Raw genomic sequence first — 23,567 nt, forward strand, 5'->3', positions numbered from 1 at the left:
ACTCAATGACACCTTCAGAGATGAATTTACATAACAGAACAATGATAAATTTTCAAAATCATTGACAAGGAATAGACTAGACACCTACTAGCCATGAAAAGCATTTCGTCAAACATGTCACAAACATGAAAGCTACAGGTCTTAATAGCAAAACTAAGCATAGGGGTCTCATACCTATCTGAGATTAGATATGAGGCATTGTTTCCTTATCACATTAGCTGCAAGTTCATCTATTAGGCCATAGATACATTTTTCATTCATTTACAAGTAAATACATGATATGAGCCAAACATCATGACAGTCATAAAACTCATTCATAACCAGCATATAAACATTAGAGATACTAAGGAAACAACAACCATATAGTCCACATATAAACTAGTATAATACACATGCATTAACAAGGATAAATAACCTCATATTAAAGATGCAAAGGCCAACCAGGTTTAGGACTTCCACGAACCACCTGACCATAGACATGGTTGAGCCAAATCTCTCTTCAACCAGTAACCTCCATGCCATATTACAAGCATTAATGTGGGATTTCATGGAATAGTACATCAAAATTGAACCAGGGCTTCCCGAGGCCAAACCACCTCAACCCATCAAACAGTGAATCCACCTCACGGTTGGACATCACAAACCATCACTAGATTGGTCTCTACCCAAGCCTTCCAGGGTTCTAGAGCATTTGTTCCAACCAAGGCTTCCAGTACTAGTAACTCAACCACTAGTTGTTGTCGGGCTTCCAGAGTGTTTGTCCAACCAGGGTTTCTAGGAATAGTAACTCAACCCACCAAGGACATCCAGATCATTTTTCCAACCAAATATTCTAGGACTAGTAACTCAAACCAAGTTGTTACAAGGCTTTTAGAGTGTTTCTACAACAAAGGCTTCTAGGAACTAGTAACTCAACACAAGCTCAAGAAAACATGAGAACCAACCAGGGAAAAAAAAGAAATTAACCTGCAGCACCATGGTAAATCCACTTTCAATCCAAGAAATCCTCCATGCCAATGACAGAACATGACCAATAAACAACATACATATACCATGCATGTCAAAACTAGTGAGGAAAACATACATATAACTCTGTACCTGCAAGAAAAACCCAATTTATGTGTTGATCTCGATGTCCTCTTGCGCTTTATTTCTCTTCCTTTCCCTTCTTGCTCCAAAACTCCAAGTATGCCACACTCCTCCAAGAGTGCTCCAAGAAAACTCTAAGTGTCCAAGAGTACAAGAGAGAATAGAGAGAGCTCCAAAATTGAAGTGAAAAAAGTCTGTGAACTAATCCTTAGAAGATTTTTTATTAACAAGGCCTCTATTTTCTTCATTTTCCATTATTTTCCTTCATTTTCCTCCTCACATGCAACCTGTGACCTTTCGCCTCCCTTTTCTCCTAATTTCCATTATTTTCATAAATAAATGTGTCAAAATGTCATTTTTCCTTTCCAACGCCTTTTCCATTGTCTTTGCCAATTTCCCAAGCCATTAATCAATCACCAGTGGTCCCCATCACTATGCTTTTTCCCAACATTAATCTTGGAATATGTGTCCCATGACCATGGTAAATATTTTGCCTTTATTAAATTTTACAAGGATTTTTTACTAGGGTGGTTACACTTCTCTCAAAAAAATAATAACCTGATCTCTAAGAGATCATAGCAACATTTTACAGATTTACCAAAATAATAGAAAAGACTAGGCTTGGCTTTTGACTACTATAACATAGGACAATAACATTAGCTCCAATGGGGATGGAATCCTCCCTGTGAGGACCAAAGAACATCGTAGACCATGTGCCAAACCATTGGGCTATTATCATACCACGCATGCATCATGTGACTTGATCTTCAACTAAAAATAAATGAAAGCTGGAACCCAAACTGAAATTACTACCCACAGCTAAAAATGAGAGTGAAAACCAAGTTGCAACTATTGCAAACTCACTACTGAAAATCAATAATTGAAGATCATTGTAAAATGCCCGTTCCCATGAGCTTGTTTTCACACCTACCTACCCGAAGTTTCTTTATGAGTTTCCTGATCAACTGAAGTAAAAAAGACAATGCAAACACAAAAGCACTTTATCCACTGATTGAGTTCTTTGCATGTTCTTGTTCATGAGCAAAATAAAAAACAATCTTACTCATAATTCATTGAAAAATTTACAAACATATTGAAATTCAAGAAAATTAGAAATCTTGGGACTGTTTAATGTCTCCAACAAAACTGAAAAATGGTCTTCAAATGAATGAATATTGAAGTTCAGCTCATCCAACAAATTGTAATTCTTCTCTAGGTGGTATACATATCGTGAATACAAACTTTCATCTTCATCCTTACTTTCATGCAATTTCAACTTAGCGCTATCATGATAGGGTTGCAAATCTTCACATGACATTTGTAATGAATCTCCTATTGGACAAGACAATGATGTTGGCTGCCAAACTAAGTCTTCATCATCCTGTTTTCAACATAACGATTAGTCAAAAGATGAGAACTTTGACTACATAAACCATCCAAATAATCAATTATTGGATCGTTGAGAACATACGAAGACTGTTGCAATTTGTTGCATATTTGTTCCAATGAGACTATACGATCTTTCGTAAACTCACAACCCTTTTCTTAAGTGATAACTTTAAATTTTTTTCTTCAAGAACTCAAATGAAGCAAAACATAATGGAAAATATCTATCTTGAATTAATTCACATTGCTCTTCATGTTCAATGACATAAGCGTGAGATTGCTGCCTTATAATACTATGAAAAGTATCCTTCAACAATTTGAATGAAGCAAAAAACAAGGGAAATTTTCCTTTGCCTAATTTAGTACTTTCCTCATGTTATTCATTCCTTTCATAACTAATATATACAGGCTAACTAGTTTCTTTAAGTTGTTTAAATTGAACATTTCTAGTTGAGAACATGTCGTTGGTCACTCTGAAGAGTCAACCTCAAAATCAACAATATAGTCATCATGATATTCATCATACTTGGGCAAGTCATCTACAATGTCATCAAACATGAAAATTGGAACAACAACTTGCTCTTCTACAGGTTGATCTTCCAATTTACCTCCATGATTGTCATCAAGAGAATATCTAAAATAATTAGTTTCTAGCTCATGATAACATGAATCAGCAACAAAACAATTTGGGCCAACAACTTCTTCTTTTGTAGCATTTTCCTAGAAAGGAGGTATTATTTGAACTTGAAGTCTTCGGAAATTGGGATTTCTTATTTGAGGGGGCGCTTGTTGTTCTCTAAAAACAAATTTGTTTTCCAAAGTAAATATTTCCATTAGCTTTTCCATTGCATTCATCATAACATCCAAATCGTTATTAGATGATGATGAATGCTCCTCCTTAACCCCTCCCTTTTTCTTCTACTTTCATCATGGCAATTTTGGTCAACAAATTGTCTTCCACTCCAACAACATTATCTTTCATATCCTCCAATGTGGATGGATTCCTTTCTCTAAGCTGATAAGCAAGCTTAGCACCGAAGCCATCAGGGTAATGAAGCAAAACCAGCCCTGGGGGAGGTTTTATCTTAGGAGGTATTAAGTTGTACACCTTGTTAAATATGGTTGAAAACCCCTGAACTGGTTCTCCTGAACTTCTCTATAGGTAGTCATATTCAGCCAATATTTGCAGAGGGTTCTTATTCACTTCCCATATGGCAAGAAAAGTGTGCTCAAACTGTTGGTAATTGGTAATTCTTCTAGTTGGCAAACTTCTAAACCATTTCTTAACTTCTCCTTGCAATGATTGAGAAAAATATCTCATACATACATCATCTTGTTCAATTTCCAACAGATCTATAAAATACTCAAAAGCATGAATGTGATTTTTAGGTGTGATGTTCTCAATATCTCCATCAAACTTAGGAAGATACTTGAAATGCTTTGGAGGAAAGTCATGGAGAACATGCCATAATTTGAGGGGTTTATATCTCTCTTGAAACTTTGAAGATATAGGATTTGGTACAAAATGTATGACAAAATCTTGGGTCACTTACAGCTCATAAAACTAATCATAGTCGTCATTAGGATATTTTTCAGGATCACAAGTGCGAGGAAAACGACATGTTTTTATAGTTTTAAAAGAAGGAGAATCAAGTGCAGATTTATTGTAATCATTAGAATATGACAAGTAAAGGAAAAAAAATTTAACATATTCGGGAAAGGACAAGATATATTTGATGAAAATGAATAATATTTCTTGCAAAAAAATGAAGTTTTCAAACCTTTTTTTTTTCTTTCTTAAATTCCACTCCATTTCTCTATCAATTAAGGTTCATCCTCTAGTGGAGTCTTTGAATCTGAATGTAACATTGATTGGAATTGTTATGTGAATGGTACAACCTTCATGTATTTAGATTTTGTTCACCATCAGAAGTCGAATACGATCTTTAGGATTCTTTCCCTGGGAAGATGGAACCTTTTGGTCCCCGGCATCGACACCACTATGTTAGCACTTGGTAATTCATCCATGCTGAGGAGGGGAACCCAAAGGTAACCACAAATCACTTTAAAGTTGGGATCTAGCCCTTCCATCTTCAAAGAGGGATATCTCTATCTGATGATGATTGATAGTCTTAGGTTTTAGGCTAGGTATTAAGATCAAAGGGGAATTAGATTTAATAGTTTGATGGCGGGGAGAGGGAAAATCAATTGGGCACGAAGTCATAATAAACAAATGATTTTTTTTGAGAGGATAAAAGATGAGGAATCTTTTACCAGGGGCAAGGTAGGAAATCCTTCTGGTGTTTTGAATAGAATTTCATTATAGATGGATGAGCAGAGTTATTTTGGAATTGAAAAAATCTAAAGTGTCTAGCTGAGGATGAATTCTAGATGATCTCAATAGAAGAAAACATTAAAATGTTCATTAATCCATAAAAGAGCACTTAAAAAGTGAATTCTGAAACAAATTCTACTTAATTGAACATGAATACCTAACATTCAAGCATTATTTTAACAAGATAGAAAACTACAATATAAGAGAACACATCGCCATCATAAACTGAAACATGAATCCCTGAGAAAACAAACCTCGATCTTGATCATTCACTGAAAATTTTAAAATGGAAAAGTACAATGCATAATGTTTTCTTTCTCTAATCCTAACCAACCAACCCATTGTACAATTATATTCAAGAAATATATATAGTTATCTCATCCTTCAACTTAGGGGGTTGAGCTCAACCATTTCCCCAAACATAGAGTCAGTTACATTAGATTTAGAAATTTCCTGCTAGGAAATAAGGACCGAATTTCTGGAAAATAAGGGTCAAATATTAGATCATATCTCTTCAATCATGATAATTGTTACAAAAACAAAGGATTTTTCTTGTATATGAGCTTGTTCTTGAGAAAAAACTCTCATTCTTCGAAAATTCTTCTCCAAATTCTTAAAATCTGTGCCTAACGATCATGACTAAAACAGGAAATAACGAAATTTAAAAAATAGGTTGTAAATATTCATTGTAATATTCTAATATATGACACCTATTACAAAAATTAAGGATTTTTTGTAATTTATCTCCTGTTTGACAAAAACCTGTTTTGGTTTTTCAAGATTTACCTCCATTTGGTTAGAAAACAGTTTTGATGTTATACTAAAATGCAACAAATCCCCTGCAACCAAAACACAACGAGCTTCCTTTTCATACTATATAACCAATGCTTGAATGATGAATCTGCAAGACACTTAAGGACACTTTTTCATAACTATGAGAACCAATTTCATTTGATTTGGATTCAAATTTCAATGTCAAACTATTGACTGTGTGGAAACGCAACACATTCATGATGTTACTTCAAAAGCATAATGAATTCATGATTTTTATACTTCATATCATCCCTTGTATCTCTAAATGTTCCAAACAAGTGGAAAATGACAGTTAAATCATCAAATACCTATTAAGAAATACCTGACCAAACTACAAACCTCCCTTCTTTGAAAATCATCATCTATAGCAGAAGCACAACGCCTAAGCACAACGAATTTGATTTGTATGAATCTGATGATTGTTGAAGTTTTTCACTAAGAAAATGGTTTATTTCTGGTTTTGACATCCAAAAATACTTTTTTGAGCCTCCATGTATAATAAATAGTACCAAAACACTTATCCTCTATCAAAACTTCATGCCTTTGATGGTAGCGCAACAAGAAAGCGCATCGAGTATTGAATTAGGGTTTAGATAAGGGCTTATGGTAAAATTTAAACAAAAATTCCGTATATTAACAATTTCAAACAACAAAACCCAACTCTTAGACCCAAATGCCGTAGTTTGTTGTTTATATTTACAACAAAATTTCAAACACACAGGTGTAGTGAGAAAGTGCAATGCATTCAATTTTGTGACGGTTGTGAGATATTCTAAGGTTTATTCGCAATTAATAAAGATGAAAATGACAACATACATTATGTAGTATCTTAGACAAGGGACTTTTGGAACCTGAGAGTGATTGTGGCATGAGAAAGCCTCCAATTTGCAGAAGCACAACAAACCCTTGCAGACAAAGCGCAACGACTTCCTTTGGTTGTTCTAAACATCTTAGGATTAGGAGAAACTGGTTTGATGCTTTTTTTAAGATCCAAATACATGCATTTGTCACATTTCACACGTTCCAAGCCTCCATTGTTCACAATGATTGGTTACAAATTCAAAATATGGAAGCGCAACACAAATGATAAGCACAACACCAACTTGTAATGTTGATGACATGATGACTCAACCTTGCAACTGACTTGACATGACACCACTATTTTGCCTCAATGATGAGAAAATAATGACCAGGTACTATCTTTCACTCACGAATTTGGATTACACATGACCCTGAATTTATTAAACCTAAACCTTAGGAAATAAGTGACTATTTCCACCATTACTTGAAACATCTTTAACATCACCCAAAATCAAACTCAAACTAATCACATGATATCACACTTCTCTCAAAAAACGAATAACTTTATCTCTAACAGATCATAACATTGTTTTATAAATTTACCAAACTAATAGAAAATACTAAGCTTGACTTTTGACTACTATAACATAGAACACTAAAATTGGCTCCAATGGGGATGGCATCATCCCTGTGAGGTGCCAAAGAACACCATAGACCATGTGCCAAACCATTGGGTTTTTTCCATACCACACATTCACCCTGTGACCTGATCTTCAACTGAAGCCAAATGAAAACTGAAACTCAAACTGAAATTACTACCCACGGCTGAAACTCAAAGTGAAAACCAAACTGCAATTGTTGCAAACTCACTGCTGAAAATCAATAATTGAAAACTGTTGTAAAATTATCATTCCCATGAGCTTATTTGCACACCTACCTACCCTAAGTTTCTCTATGAGTTGCATGATCAATTGAAGTAAAAAATCCAATGCAACCACAAAAGAACTTTATCCACTGGTTGAGTTCTTTGCGTGTTCTTGTTCACGAGAAAAATAAAAAGCCTTCTTACTAATAACTCATTGAACAAACAGATTGAAATTAAAGAAAATTAGAAATGTTAGGATTGTTTACTGTCTCCAACAAAACTGCAAAAGGGTATTCAAATGAATGAACAATGAAATTAAGCTCATCCAACATATTGTAATTATGCTCTAGGTGGTCTACATACCATGAACATAAACTTTCATCTACATCCATTCTTTCATGCAATTTCAACTGATAGCTTTCATGATAGGGCTGCAAATATTCATATGAATTTTGTAATGAAACCCTTGTTGGACAAGACAATGATGTTGGCTGCCAAACTAAGTCTTCATCATCCCTGTTTTCAAGCTCACATCTAGTCAAAAGATGAGAAATTTGACTGTAGAAACCATCCAAATAACCAACACTTAGATCACTGAGACCCTGAGAACACTGCTGCAAGTTTTTGTATATTTGTTCCAATGAGACTATATGATATTTCATAAACTCACAACCCTTTGCTTCAATGATAATTTTAATTTTTTTCTTTAGGAACTCAAATGAAGAAAAACATAATGGCATAGAACTACCTTGAATTAATTCACAATGTTCTTCATGTTCAATAACATAAGTGTGATATTGCTGACTTATAATACTATGAAAATTCTCCTTCAACAATTGGAATGAAGCAAAACACAAGGGAAAAGTTCCTTCACCTGATTTAGTACTTTCCTCATGTTCTTCATTGTTGTCATAACTGACATATGCAGGATGATTTCTTTCTTTAAGCTATTGAAACTGAACATTTTCTGGTTGAGAACATGTCATTGGTCGCTCTGAAGAGTCAACCTCAAAATCAAAAATATATTCATCATCATATTCATCATACTTGGGCAAGTCAACTACATCTGCAATGTCATCAAACATGAAAATTGGAATAGTAGCTTGCTCTTCTGTAGGCTGGTCTACCAATTCACCTTCATGATTGTCTTCAAGTGAATACATAAAATAATCACTTTCTAGCTCATGGTAACATGAATCAATAACAAAACAATTTGGGTCGGAAACTTCTTCTTCTTCTGCAAGATTTTCTCAGAAAGGAGGTCTTATTTGAACTTGAAGTCTTTGGAAATCGGGATTTATTATTTGAGGGAGCACCCACCGTTGGCTTGTTGGGGCCTTGTCTAGTCAATTTAGTGTCCTAAATTTCTCTACATAAATTATCAATTCGGGTATCGTAAACTGATGAAGTGTGGTGCACTATATGTGCTTAGTTAACCTTTTTCTTACTTCGTTGTTTTATAGTTTATGTTGTTTTTGGGGGTTTTGTTTCTTACGCTTAAGGAAATTAATCTAAGAAAAAAAAAGTTATGCTTCTAGACGAAAATATCTAAATGTTAATGGTCAATTAAGTCTAATGAATTTTAATGTGAAAATCTAATTTCTAAAGAAGGGAGAAAAAGAAATGAACATTAGATAAAAACAAATCAAAACTTTGAATAGTTAGATTAATCTAAGCCGACAAAATGTCTATGAAATGAAAGCAAAAATGATAACAGCTAAATGAAGTGTTTTATCACTCTGCTATACAATTTTGGGAGAACTACCTCCTTGTGATAGCATTTGGAGGGATCCAATACTTCATTGTTCTAAAACTGAAAATGAAATTGCAACAAACTTAAATGAAAGACTAAGACTGAAAGTGAAATTGCAACTAATCTACTATAACAGCTAAATGAAGTGTTTTATCACTCTGCTATACAATTTTGGGAGAACTACCTCCTTGTGATAGCATTTGGAGGGATCCAATACTTCATTGTTCTAAGAAAAAGTAAACATAAAAATGCAGAGAAAGACTCATTCATAAATGAAAGAGCTTTCGGAAATATTCACTTACAACATGACTTATTAAACTAACATCAGCTCTATTGTGTGTTCTAATGCTCCAAGCACCAATTGGAAAATAGGAGGACTACTTCCTTGGACTATTTTGTTAAGCATAGATTACACAGTCAGATAGATCTACAATCAACTGGTTGAACACACTTGCATGAATTAAACTTGCATGAATGTAAAATCCAAACTTGAAAACTTGAAAATAATCATAAAAATAAAATGACATACTCGGATGAAATCAAAGCAAAACTAAAAAATAAAATCTAATCTACCTTACATTCTAATATGCTCCATGACATCTCCTACTTCACATCTCCTTCCATGTTGGGAACCTCAAAGCTTTATTCAAATTCTTCAAAATTACAAAGTACAAAGTAATGACAAGTTGAGCTAACAAATTTTACAAAGCCCTTTCAAATGAAGGAGAGAGATCTCCTATTTATACAAAAAGATGAGAAGTCATCTCATTAATGAGAGTCCATGAATCTCTCCCTATACCTCTAGAGTTATAATCAAAATAGGAAATGATAAGACACATGTCTTCTTAGAGTTTCAATACAAATAGGAAATGTGACACATATCCTCATGATCCCATGATCCTCTCCACTCAAATTCGAATTTGGCCTTAGGATGCCACATAAAGGTCTTCTAGAAGCTTCCTTTTGACCTACACATGTCAACAATCTCATCCCACTTGTTAGGTATAAGCATATGCACATTATTTTCTAATTTTTAACCACAAATTCACTTAAAAATGCTAAGAATTAATAAAGTTTGGAAAAACATAAATGTGACCCAATAATGATGAAAGTGAGATGAATGTAGTGACATGGTAGTGAAATGAAGGTGAAATGGAGGTGATATAATGGACATGATAGTGAAAGTGTAATGGAAGTGAATGACAATTTCAAGACCCAACAAGCCTGACCTAGCTTCAGAAGTGATTTAGCCAAACAAATCCTGAAACTACCGGCCCTTTCGGCAACAATTCACGAAGCGCAGACTGAGCTCTCACCCAAGGTAGTATGGGAGGGTGCTGGAACCAGGTTTTCGCACCCTAGGGATGTCTTGATGAAGTCTGGGATGCTCGTGAACCGATCCCACGAAGAGGCGTTGTCTAGATCCTTTACCCTTACTGTGTTGTTATTATAGATCTTAACTTAATTTTGTGGGCCCAATATTCTCATCAATCATTCAACATTCATAAAAAGTGCCCGCAATCATAAACTGTAAAGAGATGCATAAAATTAAAACAGAAGCATAAACACACAGATCTACAAGCAGATGCACAATATTTCATAACCAACTTATCTTTTATTAAACCTTTATTCAGTTACAATCCCAACTCCACCTTGCACACTCAGCTGCAAGGGTCTGCGCACATAGCTGCGGACTCTATCAAGCCTCTGCGCACACAGCTGCAGAGCCTCTTCCTATTCCTACACCCAAGACTCGGACTTACAGATTCAGAGCAAATTCCTTATTCAAAAACCCATAACACTTAAGATCCAAACTAACCAAAAAATGACTTCTACACTTAGAGCCTCGCTCTATTTATACATTCCCATGGTTTGCGGACCATGGGTAGGCCGAAACATTCTATATTAAATTACAATATTTTAGGGACGACAACCCTAGACTCTCGCGCTTTGCACCCGCATTTCACGGGGTCTTACATTACTTTTGACCAAAATTCAGCTTTAAGCCCCAAAAACCTACTATGGGGGGATCCGCTGCCCAACAGGCCCCCAACACAATCATTATGACTCGTCCCGAGTCAATCAAGTGGTGTGGCAACCCTTGCGCGAAGTCCATCCAACTGTGCCTGTGTAGCGTGAAGGTCTGCAACTCACCATTTTGCTATTGTTTGGATTTTCTCCCTTTCTGCTTCATAATCATCTGCATCTAACTTGATCCTCTACTATGATGCTGCTTCTAATACTTGTGTTTATATTCCCACACCTTTGTCCAGCTCCTCGGGTCACGAAGATTGTGCTTCGGTCGGTTAGTCAGACAGTCGTCCCACCTGTGTAGGGCTTCAAGTGACTACCATTTACTCTTCCTGGGAAGGGCTCTCCATTAATTTTGACTAGCTGGACCGCGCCTCCGTATGTGACTTTTTTGACCACATATGGTCCCAACAAATGCATTCTGAATTTTCCAAGAAATTTTTTGAACTTGCTGTCATACAACAACACTAAATCATTTATCTTGAACGTGCACAGCTTGATATGGTGATCGTACCAAGCTTTCTCGTGATGTTTCTGTACCTGTTTATGGAATCCCGCCAGAAGTTGTTCTTCCTCAAGTTCTTCCAATTGCGTGAGCCTCTCTTCCAAGGCTTCGCAGTCTGACATGCCTATTATCGCTGCTATCCACAAACTGGGTATGATGTATTCCACTGGCATGACTGCTTCCATGACATAGACTAACCTGAAAGGTGTTTGACCCATCAGTTTCTTTCATGTGGTTTTGTATGCCCATAATATGGCAGGTATGTGCAAGTCCCAGTCATTTCGTGGTGTGTTACATACTTTTGTGAATGCAGTCTCCATAATCTTGTTGAATGCTTCTACTGTCCCATTAGCTTGCGGATGGTACAATGTACTTTGCTGATGATATACCTGGAACTCCTTGGTGAGTGCGGTGATAGTTTCATTTAGGAAGTGTTTTCTGCAGTCACTCACTAAAATTTTCGGGCATCCAAACCATGTCAACATGTTGTTGAGCAAAAATCTCGCAGTCATGGTAGTCGTGTAGTCCTTAACGGGCTATGCTTCCGCTGATCGAGTCAGGTACTCTGTCGTGATGATGATGTAGCACGCACCCGTCTTCCCCTAAGGTTTGATTGGCCCCACAAAGTCTATCACCCATTTCTCGAATGTCTGCAACATCATTTGTGGATTGAGTGGCATCTCATCCCTTTATGATGGTTTCCAGTCCATTGACATATGTCGTAGGCCCGACAGTATGCTTTCGAATGTTGATGTAGGGTTGGCCAGCATAGTCCAATGCGAAGAATCTTCTGTGCAATCTCCCATCCCGTATAGTGTCCTCCTCCAACCCCCCCATGTGCTTCCATGAGGATCTGTCCTCATTCAAATTCAATTACATATCTTCATAATATCTCATCATTTCCCATTTTGTAGAGGTGCTCCGTGATGATAGTAAAATATGTTGCGTGTATCACCAATTCCTTCTTCTCTGGACTGAATATCCCTGTGGCATAGTCCATGTGGTTAAGAAATGGATTATATCTTCGAAGTGACCGTCTACGACACGCACTGCAAAGAGTTGTGCATCAGGTAGTCCTTCCTCCAAATTTGTTGGCTCCTCACCGGTCTCAATTCGTGATAGGTGATATGGTCCTGCATTTAGGCATCTCGGCTTCACGATGACTTCGAAGTCATATTCTTGAAACAACAATAGCCATATGCATATGTGCCCCCCCAACATAGGCTTGTTCACCAAGTATTTCAACGTGGAATGATTGGTATACATCTTGAAGTGCCCCCCAAGTAGATAGTGGCGGTATTTCTGGAGCACGTATAGCATTGCCAATCCTTTGCGCTCAGTAGTAGAATAGTTCTTTTCTGCTTTGGAAAATCGTCGACTCATGAACACGATCGAGTGAGCCATGCCTTCTGTGCCTTCCTACATAAGTACAACACCCAATGCGATACACGACGCATCAACATGTACATGAAATTCGATGTCCCATTTTGGGAAGACCAAAATGGGAGCGGATGCCATTTTTTCCTTGAGAACATCCAAACTTTTCTTACAATCATCATTCCAACAATATGTAGCGTCCTTTTTCAATAACTATTCCATTATTGTTGTGATTTGTGCATAGCTCTTAATAAACTTTCTATAGTAACTAGTGTGCCCCAACGTGGCACGTAGTTGTTTAACACTTTGCAGTGCTTCCAGTTTGAGAATAATGGCAATCTTCGAAGGGTCCACCATCAGGCCTTGTTTGTAGACCACATGGGCGAGCAGATTTCCAAAGGGGACTAGGAAGGTGCACTTCTTAAGATTTAGCACAATCGGGTGCCGTCGGCAAGTATCTAGCATCAACCGTAAGCTCGCTATATGGTGTTTAACTAACCCAAATACAATCCAATCATCCAGATAGACCTCCAAAAACTTGTGGATGCATTCCTTGAACATGGCTACCACTACGCACGAAAATATTGCTAGTGCGTTCTTGATTCCAAAGGGAATAACGATGCATTAAAAACAGCCGCATTCGGTTGCGAAGGTTTTCTTGCTCCTATCTTCTGGTGCGATCTTGATCAGATGATACCCTGAGAAGCCATCCGTGAATGAGTAAGCTTCCTGTTTGCCAACATTCTCTAATACTTCATCTGTAAATGGTGTCGGGAATGGATCGTGAACACAAGCATTTTTAAGCTTCGTGAAGTCCACGCAAATTCTAATTTCGCCCTTCTATTTTTCTCCTATACTACCATAGGACTCACCCAATCAGATTCTTCCACTGGTTCAATAATTCTGGCTGTAAGAATTTTGTGTAATTCATTGCAGACCTTTTCCTTATACTTTGGATTCAAGTGGTAAGGTCGATGCTTAACTGGCTTGGTGTCCGGTTTCAAAGTGATCTTCAACATCCCTAAGTTGCCAATGATCCCCTTTAAGTCCGTGATTTTGGTCAGGAACAAATCTTGATATTCGCGGAGTAACTTGGTGACCTTATCTACCGTAGCATCGTCCCAATAGTCCCCAAGCGTCACGTACTTCGGCTCCGTGTCTGTACTAATGTTTACCTGCTTTGTCTTTAGTGGCATAGTGATGTCGGGGTCCTCAATTGATGGTCCTCGAACTTTGCGACACCCTTCAATTTCTGGAATATTAATGTTTCGGGGGTCATCATCATCCTCCTCTACTTGTACGTTATAACATTCTAGGGCATGGCTTAACTGGGTTGCCCATGCTGGTTGAACTACTTCCCATGGTTCCTGTGGTATTTTGAAGATGGTGACTTTCACAGCTTGCAGCGCGTCGTCAACAGTATCCGACCATTGGTCTTCAAATGTGAATGTTAACAAAAATCCCTCGTGTAAAACATCCCATTCGCCCGTACCATGTCGGAGTTCCATCTCGGTATACAAATTCATGGGTATGACATCTAGGGTATGATAGAATAAGTGTACACATTCAGGTTGAGGCTCTTCTCCATAGGCCTTGGTCCATTTTGCGAGGTTTGTGCATGGGTCATCGCGTCCATTGTATTTATCTGCTAGCAGTAGTACTGGTTTCCCAAATTTGCAGCCGCACCAGTTTTCAAAATTTCCTTGATGTGTTCACCACCAACGCGTAGGTGTCGCACACATTGCCCACTTTAATGCATCGAACGGCTATTGTTCCGGTACTACGCTCTCAAACTTGCTCAAGAATTCATCCATTGTTGTCAATCCGTCATATGTTGGTAGATCTTGGGCCTGGGTTTTTATGCAATGCGGTGATCTAGTCATCATGTTGCAGTTCAGTGTTGTTACTTCATTCAACCAATTGTGCCAGCGTTCGTCTTCTTCGTCTGAATCTGAGGTGTAGGAACCTACGCGCTCCAATGAGATCCTTCCATCTGCAGTCGGATTCACCCAATCCTGATCTCGGGCAGTTATCTTGTAGATATTGTCTAGCACATCGTCGCTTCCATCGTCACGTACGAGTTCATTGTAGCGCACTCCTTCGGCTGGGTCTAGTGGGAGTACTACGCGTAGGGACTTTTTCTCTAATATTATCTTTCGCTTCTTTAGATTGATGACTCCATTCATATCAGTGGCCCATTCTATTACTAGAAACGTGGGATAAGGATTGCTGTCATCAACAATCTCTATCACTTCAAGGTTCGTCTGCGTGCTCGTGCCTTCGATATCCATAGCTACCCCTTGCAGCCTCCCCATTGGCAAAAAATTTATGTTGGTTCGCCATTTGCAATTGAATGGGGGACCACTGTAATGCAGGCCTACCCATGCGTTCCCATGTCTGCTTTGGTAACACATTTGTGTCCAAACCCAGGTCTAGGATTACCTTATCCATTTCATATTCGCCAATCTACGCCGTCAATCTCATTTCCCTCCTAGTAAGTAATGCATGCTTTCCCAACTTCAGGACTATGTTCGGTTCCCCTGACCCTGCGCACCTAGTTATCAACTCCTGCAGTCCTTTAACCGCCTTATTATCGCGCAACAATTTCATGCATGTCTCTAAAAAGTTAGTTAGCATAGAAGGATCCATCCCTGTCTCTAGTTGATCCTTACTACTTGAAGTAGAGGCCTCCGCAAAGCTCTTATTAGCTTCCATAAAAGTCTCCTTTACGCGTTCCAAGTCAAACTCAGGTTCCTTTGTACGAGCCTTACGAACCCATGTATCCTCCTCGGGCTACTTCCCCTTATATTCCCTTATGGTCACGCCACTTCTGAGCACCATGTTCACGTTGGGGTCTTCTTCGCATCGTTCATACCTCATCATTTGGATATTCTGAGTCGGAGTAGGCTGTAGTACCCCTTTCTCGCGCATCTGTGTGATCAGCATAGGACAATCTACCATTTCATGATCAAACTACTCACAGTACGAACAAGATATTCTCGTTGGGTTGGTACAATCCCAAGCGTAGTACCCTGGTCCTCTGTAATTGTAATAGATTAATTGTCTGCGGCACCTTCCTGGCCCCATTCTGATAGGCTGGGATCCGATCCATCATTATCTCGTAACTTCGGCAAGTACTCTCATCGTGGCTCACTGATCTACAAAAATTACAAAACAACTGCTGGGGAGTCTGTGTATACTTCTGCAACAAATGACAGTTATCTGTCATGTGCTTTCCTCCTATCTGACAGATCGCACACCATAAGGAGGGCGTCGCACTTGGCCCTGCCTGTGCCTCTAGTCTCAACGGCATTGGCGCCCCTCTTTCCAAATAGTTCACTAATACTGGACAATGGTCTTTGTCATGGCCCTGGCCTTTGCATTTTATGCACCATACTTCTTCGCACGCCTCTGGTCATGGCGCCCTATCCTTCTTCAAACTTTGCATATTCAAGCATAGATTCTGTAGTTGTGAGTGGATCTATTGAACTCCCAATCTCGGATCCTATATCAGTGTTTCATGTAATCTCATTACCATTTCCAACGCTTCTGCATGGGTTGAAAGCTTCTGGTGTGATAGCATCATCCTCAGGTGTGGTGTCAAAGACGCCACAAACCACGCGTTGTGCTATGCATATGTTAGTGTCATATTAGCCTCACGGATCGTACTCTTCAGCCTCTGATCCAGATCCTAAGGGGTCTTGCCAGGAAGCATCGCGATCTCCTTAAACCCGATGATTGACTGTGTCTCTGATTTCGGCCGGCTAAATTCTCTGTTTAGTGCATTCTGGATCTCTGCTATCCCTGCAGTTGGGTGATCATTCGATTTCTTGATATACCAAGTCAGCGCGCGATCCTGTAGCATTCTCACCAATGTGGCCTTCTTAATGTTGTCATTCGTGACTGCTTGTGCTTCCCACACTGCTCTTACCATGAACCAGAACCGGTCTGGATCCTCATTCCCTACTCCTATAAATACGAGTAGCTTGATCGCGCTCGCCATGCTGAACTGCGGGGGTAGTGGGGTGGGTGAATATGGGGGTGAAGTAAGTGAAGCGGGTGAAGGCATAAGTGTAGGTGATAACTGCGGAATGCACTACCTTATCAAACTAACCGCACTTCTTGGGGAAACCCGAGTGTGCCCTTCCTCGCTCTCTCGCGAAGGTGAAATTAAAGGGTTGTTTCCTAATCCTTCGATACCTTGGTAGATCTTTTTGCTCTGCATCATTCCAAACATCAATGTATTCGCATAACCCACTTTTCACATAACAGCATCTTAATCCAGGTATTCATGGATTTGATGTACCTACCTCACGATCCCTTGAGAAAACGTCATTATGCTTCGCTATAGCTCACAGTCGTGTCTATCACGAACTCAGTGATAAATCACCCTATTATTCGGTCGAGCTAATGGTCCACAGCTCATGCGATCTTATCTTTTGATGCCTCTAATCTGTGCACTAACTCCAGAGTCCACACTATCGGTTGATCGAGCTTATACCTTCCCTAGCTGTCGGCTAGCCTCACGATCCACTCGTACAGTTCAGAAGAGAAGGACGTGAAGAAGATCTTGTGGATTTTTGTATATACGTAGCAATCCAGCCACCTTTTCTCAGACATCTGTGGAGTTGTGTTTTCCTGTGTCACAAACTCATGAAGCTTCTAATCCAACCACTCTTCAATTTCCTTCTTTGTGGGGTTCCAATGTTCCGACATTAGACATCCATTAGGCAGATCCTGGTCCCAGCAATGAAACCATTTGTTGGCTTGTTGAGGCCTGACCCAGGTTCAGAAGTGATTTAGCCAAACAAATCATGAAACTACCAGCCCTTTCGGCAACAATCCACGGAGTGCAGACAGAGGTCTCACCTGAGGTAGTATGGGAGGGTGGTGGAACTAGGTTTCTACACCCTAGGGATGTCTTGATGAAGTCTGGGAGGTTCGTGAACCGATCGTGCATGCTTGCGCTACTCCGCACAGCCGCCTGACCTATGCGTAGCTCTGTAAAAAACACACAAAGGCGCTGTCTAGATTCTTTACCCTTACTATGTTGTTATTATAGATCTTAACTTAATTTTGTGGGCCTAATTTTCTCATCAATCATTCAACATTCATAACAAGGTCACACAATCATAAACTGTGAAGAGAAGTATAAAATTATAACAGAAGCATAAACACACAGATCTACGAACAGATGCACAATATTTCAAAATCAACTTATCTTTTATTAAACCTTTATTCAGTTACAATCCCAACTCCACCTTGTGCACTCAGCTATAGGGGTCTGCGCACACAGCTGCGGACTCTACCAGGTCTCTACGTACACAGCTACAGAGCCTCTTCCTATTCCTACACCCAAAACTCAAACTTACAGACTCAGAGCCAATTCCTTATTCAAAAAACCATAACACTTAAGATCCAGACTAACTAAAAACTGACTTCTACACTTAGAGCCTCGCTTTATTTATACATTCCCATGGTCCACGGACCATGAGTAGTCCGATGCATTCTATATTAAATTACAATATTTTAGGGCATACAACCCTAGAATCCCGCGCTCCGCGCTCGAATTTCACGAGGCTACATTACTTTTGACCAAAATTCAGCTTTAAGCCCCAAAAACCCACTATGGGGGGATCCGCTACCCAACACCCACTATTCTCTAACAACAACTCCGTTTCCAAAAGTCAATCTTTCCACCAACTTTTCCATTTCTTTCATCATAAAATCCAACTTTTTATCTAATGACGATAACAAGTTAGAATGGTTATCTTATGTGACATATCTACAAGATCAGATCTTATAGGTAGGACAACAAGATGACAAGTACAAGGAGTTTAGGAATAGGTTACAGCAGCAGGGTACATATGAACAGGATGCCGATTATGATCTCATAACAGATGGTTTGGTTAGATTTAGGGACAAGATCTATGTCTCGTACAACTTTGAGCTCAAGAATCTTATCTTGAGGGACTTTCATGTTAAGTCATATTCAGGTAATTTGGGAAATCATAAGAGATTGATAGATACAGTGAAGAAGTTCTACTATTGGTCAAACTTGAAGAAGCAAGTGGCGGAGTTTGTGGCCAAATGTTTGGATTGTAACTAGGTAAAGGTAGATTATAAGAATCCTGGTGGGTTATTACAGCCCATTCTGATTCTAGAGTGGAAATGGGATGTCGTCTCCATGGGCCTCATTATGGGTTTTTCAAGGACATCTAGACAACGTGATTCCATTAGGGCTGTGGTTGACAGGTTGACAAAGGTAGCTCACTTCATAGAGGTTAAGTATAGTTATTTAGCAAGTGAGGTAGCACAAGTCATCATTAGGGAGATAGTGAGGTTTCATGGTGTTCCGAAGAAGATTGTGTCAGAAAGAGACATCAATTTCACTTCCAAGTCTTGGAAGGAGTTGTTTGCAAGTTTGGGTACAAAGCTGGAATTCAACAAAACTTATCATCCGTAAATAGATGGATAGACAGAAAGGGAAAACAATATTTTGGAGGACATGTTGAGAATGTATGTTATACACTAGCAGAGGAAGTAGGAATAATATCTTCCACTAGTAAAGTTTTCTTACAATAATGGGTATCAGGATTCACTAATGATGAGTCTATTTGAGTCACATTATGGGTGGAGTTATAATACTCCCATCATTTGGGGTGATCCAGTTAACAGGGTGTTGATAGGACTAGAAACGTTGGCAGAGATGGAACAGGAAATGCATGTTATCAAGAAAAATCTAAAGGTAGCATAAGACATGCAGAAGATCTATGCATCCAACACAAGGTGTTTAAGAAGTTTCAGGTTAGGGAACAAGTGTACTTGCGCATAAATCCCAATAATACCTCCTTGAGGATTGGATCATGAACCAAGTTAGTACCTCGGTATTACAGGTCTTTCGAGATCCTTACGAGGATTGGACCAGTGGATTACAGACTTGCACTATCACCGACAGTGAAATTCCATGATGTTTTCCATGTTTCATTACTTAAAATACATGTGAAAGATGTTGATCATGTGATTGATTGGTCTATATTGTAGGTGGAGCCAAAAGGAGAATTCCAATTGGAACCTCAGTGCATTTTTCAATGGAAATAACTTATGCTCCAGAACTGAGCAATCGAACAAGTTAAAGTGCAGTGGAAGCACTTTAAGCTCGATGAAGCTACATGGTAGATGGCTGATCAAATGTGGGTTGTGTATCCTTCATTATTTTTCGGCTGAGGCAAAGGAGTTTTGGTATATGTATATATTTACATATGGTTGTTATTAGGGGTGATTTTAGGGGCGAATGTTCGCCCTTTGGCGAAATTAAGGGGTTTTAAATTTTTAGTGGGCGATTATTTTGTATCATAGTACATTTTTACAAATCACCTCAAATAGCCCACCTTCTTTTAAGGGAGAGGGTAAAAAAGGTAAATTTAGCCCTTGAAATTAGGAGTTACAACTTTCCATTCGCCCATTTTCAAGAATAGGTTTTATTTAAGTGAATCGATTCGCCCATTTTCAAGAATAGGTTTTATTTAGGTGAATCCTATGGGCCAAAGGCCCAAATACCATATTTATAAAAGAGGTATGGTAAATTAATAAAAATATAAATAAGTGAGAAGTATGGTAAATAAATAAAACATTTTTTATATTTACTCCATAAGTCACTTTATATACATGCAAGGGTGTAAACAAATAAAAATATAAATAAAGTGGAGGTATGGTAAATAAATAAAACGTTTTTTTTATACTTACTCAAAAGGTATGGTAAATAAATAAAAATATAAATAAACTAGACGCATGGTAAATAAATAAAACCTCCTTTTATATTTAGTCCATAACCCTCGTTCTATTTATGAAGACCCAAGAAAGAGGTTTTATTTAAGTGAATCCTATGGGCCAAATACCATATTTGTAAAAGAGGTATGGTAAATTAATAAAAATATAAATAAACGAGAGGTATGGTAAACAAATAAAACATTTTTTTTTATATTTACTCCATAAGTCACCTTATATTTACGAACACTCAAAAAATGCGTTATATTTAGGTGAAACCTATGGGCAAAATACTATGGGACAAATACCATGGACTAGATTGTTATTAATACCATGCAAAAAAACATTATTAACTCTAATATTAGTATTAATAAAAATAAAAATGGCACATGGTATTGACCCATGGTATTCAGCAAAATGGCACATGGTATTGACCCATGGTATTCACCTAGAATGTAGCCTATTTAAATGAAATGGGAGAATTAAACCAGCATAGATCCATCTTTACTCTGGATCTACTAACCCCCGAGAGGTATCAAATATCGTGATATGCAAACTAGCATAGAGTGAAAAAATATTTGATCCGATCAAGAGTAAAAATGGATGCTGTAATTTAATGTATGTTAAACATTCTAGCTTGGTTAAAATAAAAAATAAAATAAAAATCAACTATTAATTCTATTAATTTTTATAAATTACTAATAGTAATTTTTAAGATCCAGGTTTATAATTTTTATTTGTGTATTCAATAAACACAAGATTTTATAATTGAGTAAAATATTCGCCATGGCTGGTGAGAGATTCGCCAAAAAATTATATATACATATCATATTATTGATAAAATCGCCTTCCATTTTTCCTATATACCATGGAGATTCGCCCATTTATTATACATGTAAATTTAGGGGGGGCTCTTAAAATTTTCCCTGGTTGTTATTGTAAATACCACAATGAGTTATGTTATAAAGCTCCAATAAGCAGTATGGTTGTCATGTCATCATTTTGTCATGTTGGTTTTTCTTTCACTGGGTTTTTCATTGTAAATACTGCATCGAGCTAATTTATAAGTCTCCATGGGAAATATGTCTTGGTTTTCAACAATCAAGTTGGTTATAGGTGTCAGTGCATCGAGGATAGTGTTCCCCTAAGGGGGAGGGGTCTGTAACAACCCCGGGTTAAAAGTTGAAGTAATAAAGTTAATAAAGGAAAAATAAGACCAAGGTCATGAGACATGTATTCCAAGCTTAATGTTGGGAAAAAAATCCTAGTGGGTGCTCATGTGGTTTATTATGGCTAACTAAATTGGCAAAGGTAATGGAAAAAAGGAAAAGATACATTAATTGGCATTTTATTTATGAAAATAATGGAAAATATTAGAAAAGGAAGGTGAAAGGTCACAAGTTTCATGTGAGGAGGAAATTGACGGAAAATAGAGGAAATTGAAGAAATTAGAGGCCTCAATGATAAAATAGTTTCTGAGGATTAGTTCACAACCTTTTGACAGATTTGGGTTGGAGCTCTCTCTATTCTCTCTCTCTCATACTCTTGCACACTTAGAGCATTCTTGGAGAATTCTAGAATTGGAGAAAGGAAGGAAAAAGAAGGACATGAAAGCAAAGGAAACAAAATATCGAGCAAGGAAGAGTTGGATCAAGCGACTACAACAAGATTACTTGCAGGTATCAAGTTTCATTTATGATTTCCTTGCTATTTTTGGCATGCATGGTACATGCATGTGTGTATTAGGTTCTCTTTCTATCATTAGAATGGGATTTGTCAACTGTGACAGTGGTTTCAACTTTCCCTTTTCCATTTCCATATAGCCATGGTGTAATGGGGTTCTTTCATTGAATGATCTTTTGATTTTTGGATGGTTTTGGAACTGAGTGAGGCGCTCTTAGGAAAATTCCCAAGGGCCTAGGAATCCCTTGACTCGTAATGGTGGGATTTTGGTAAATCCTGAGGGTTGAGAGGGGACAATTCCTCAAGGTATTGGTGAATAAATCCTGAGGCACCCAAGCTTGTTTAGGGCCTAGTAATCCCTTGATTGGTTTTGGTGGGATTGCGGTAAATCCTGGTAGTGTATTTTTGTTATTTGAGCCTATGAATCCCTTGCCTGGTAATGGTGGGATTGTGATAAAGCTTGGTTGTGTAGGTGCGTTTTTTGTGCCTAGGAGTCCGTTGACAAGTTTTGGTGGTATTATGGTAAATCCTGAGGTAGCCCTGGATGTTTTGTTGTGAGTCCAACATTCATGCTTGGAATATGACACGAGGGTGTTTGGTTGAAATAAAGATTTGGTTCAGCTCAATCTATGGTCGGTTGGTATGTGGAAGTCCCTGACTTAGTTGGACTTTTCCTATGTTAATAAGAGATATTTTCCTCTTGTATTTCATGAGTATTTATATATGTGGCTTTGATGGTTGTTTTATCATGGTTATTATTTTGGTTATATGTTGGTTGCAAGCATGGTTTCATAACAAGTTCTAGCAATGGCTCTTGATATGTTTTGATTAGTTGATGGATGGTTAATGAATGCATGAGCTAATAGATATTATTGAAACTATTGTGAGAGGGAATTAAACCTTCTTGATGATTCTCATATAAGTATCACACCCCTATGTTCAAATATGCATTCATGACCTCTAGATTTCATCTTCACTTTATGTTTGACAAAATGATTGTCCTTGACTAAGTTTTGCATTAATGGATTTTTCCTTGTTTCATTCATCATTCTGGAAAGTTCTATCCAATTTTGGGAAGAGGTCTGGATATTAGCTCTTAAAAGGTGGCTCATATTTCAGGGTCGTATGCTTAGAACTAGGAAATATAGACCGTAGTTGATGG

Source organism: Pinus tabuliformis, chromosome 5_1 (assembly GCF_031772625.1).
Source record: "Pinus tabuliformis cultivar Carrire ecotype Pingquan chromosome 5_1, CPIR1, whole genome shotgun sequence".
Lineage (NCBI taxonomy): Eukaryota > Viridiplantae > Streptophyta > Pinopsida > Pinales > Pinaceae > Pinus > Pinus tabuliformis.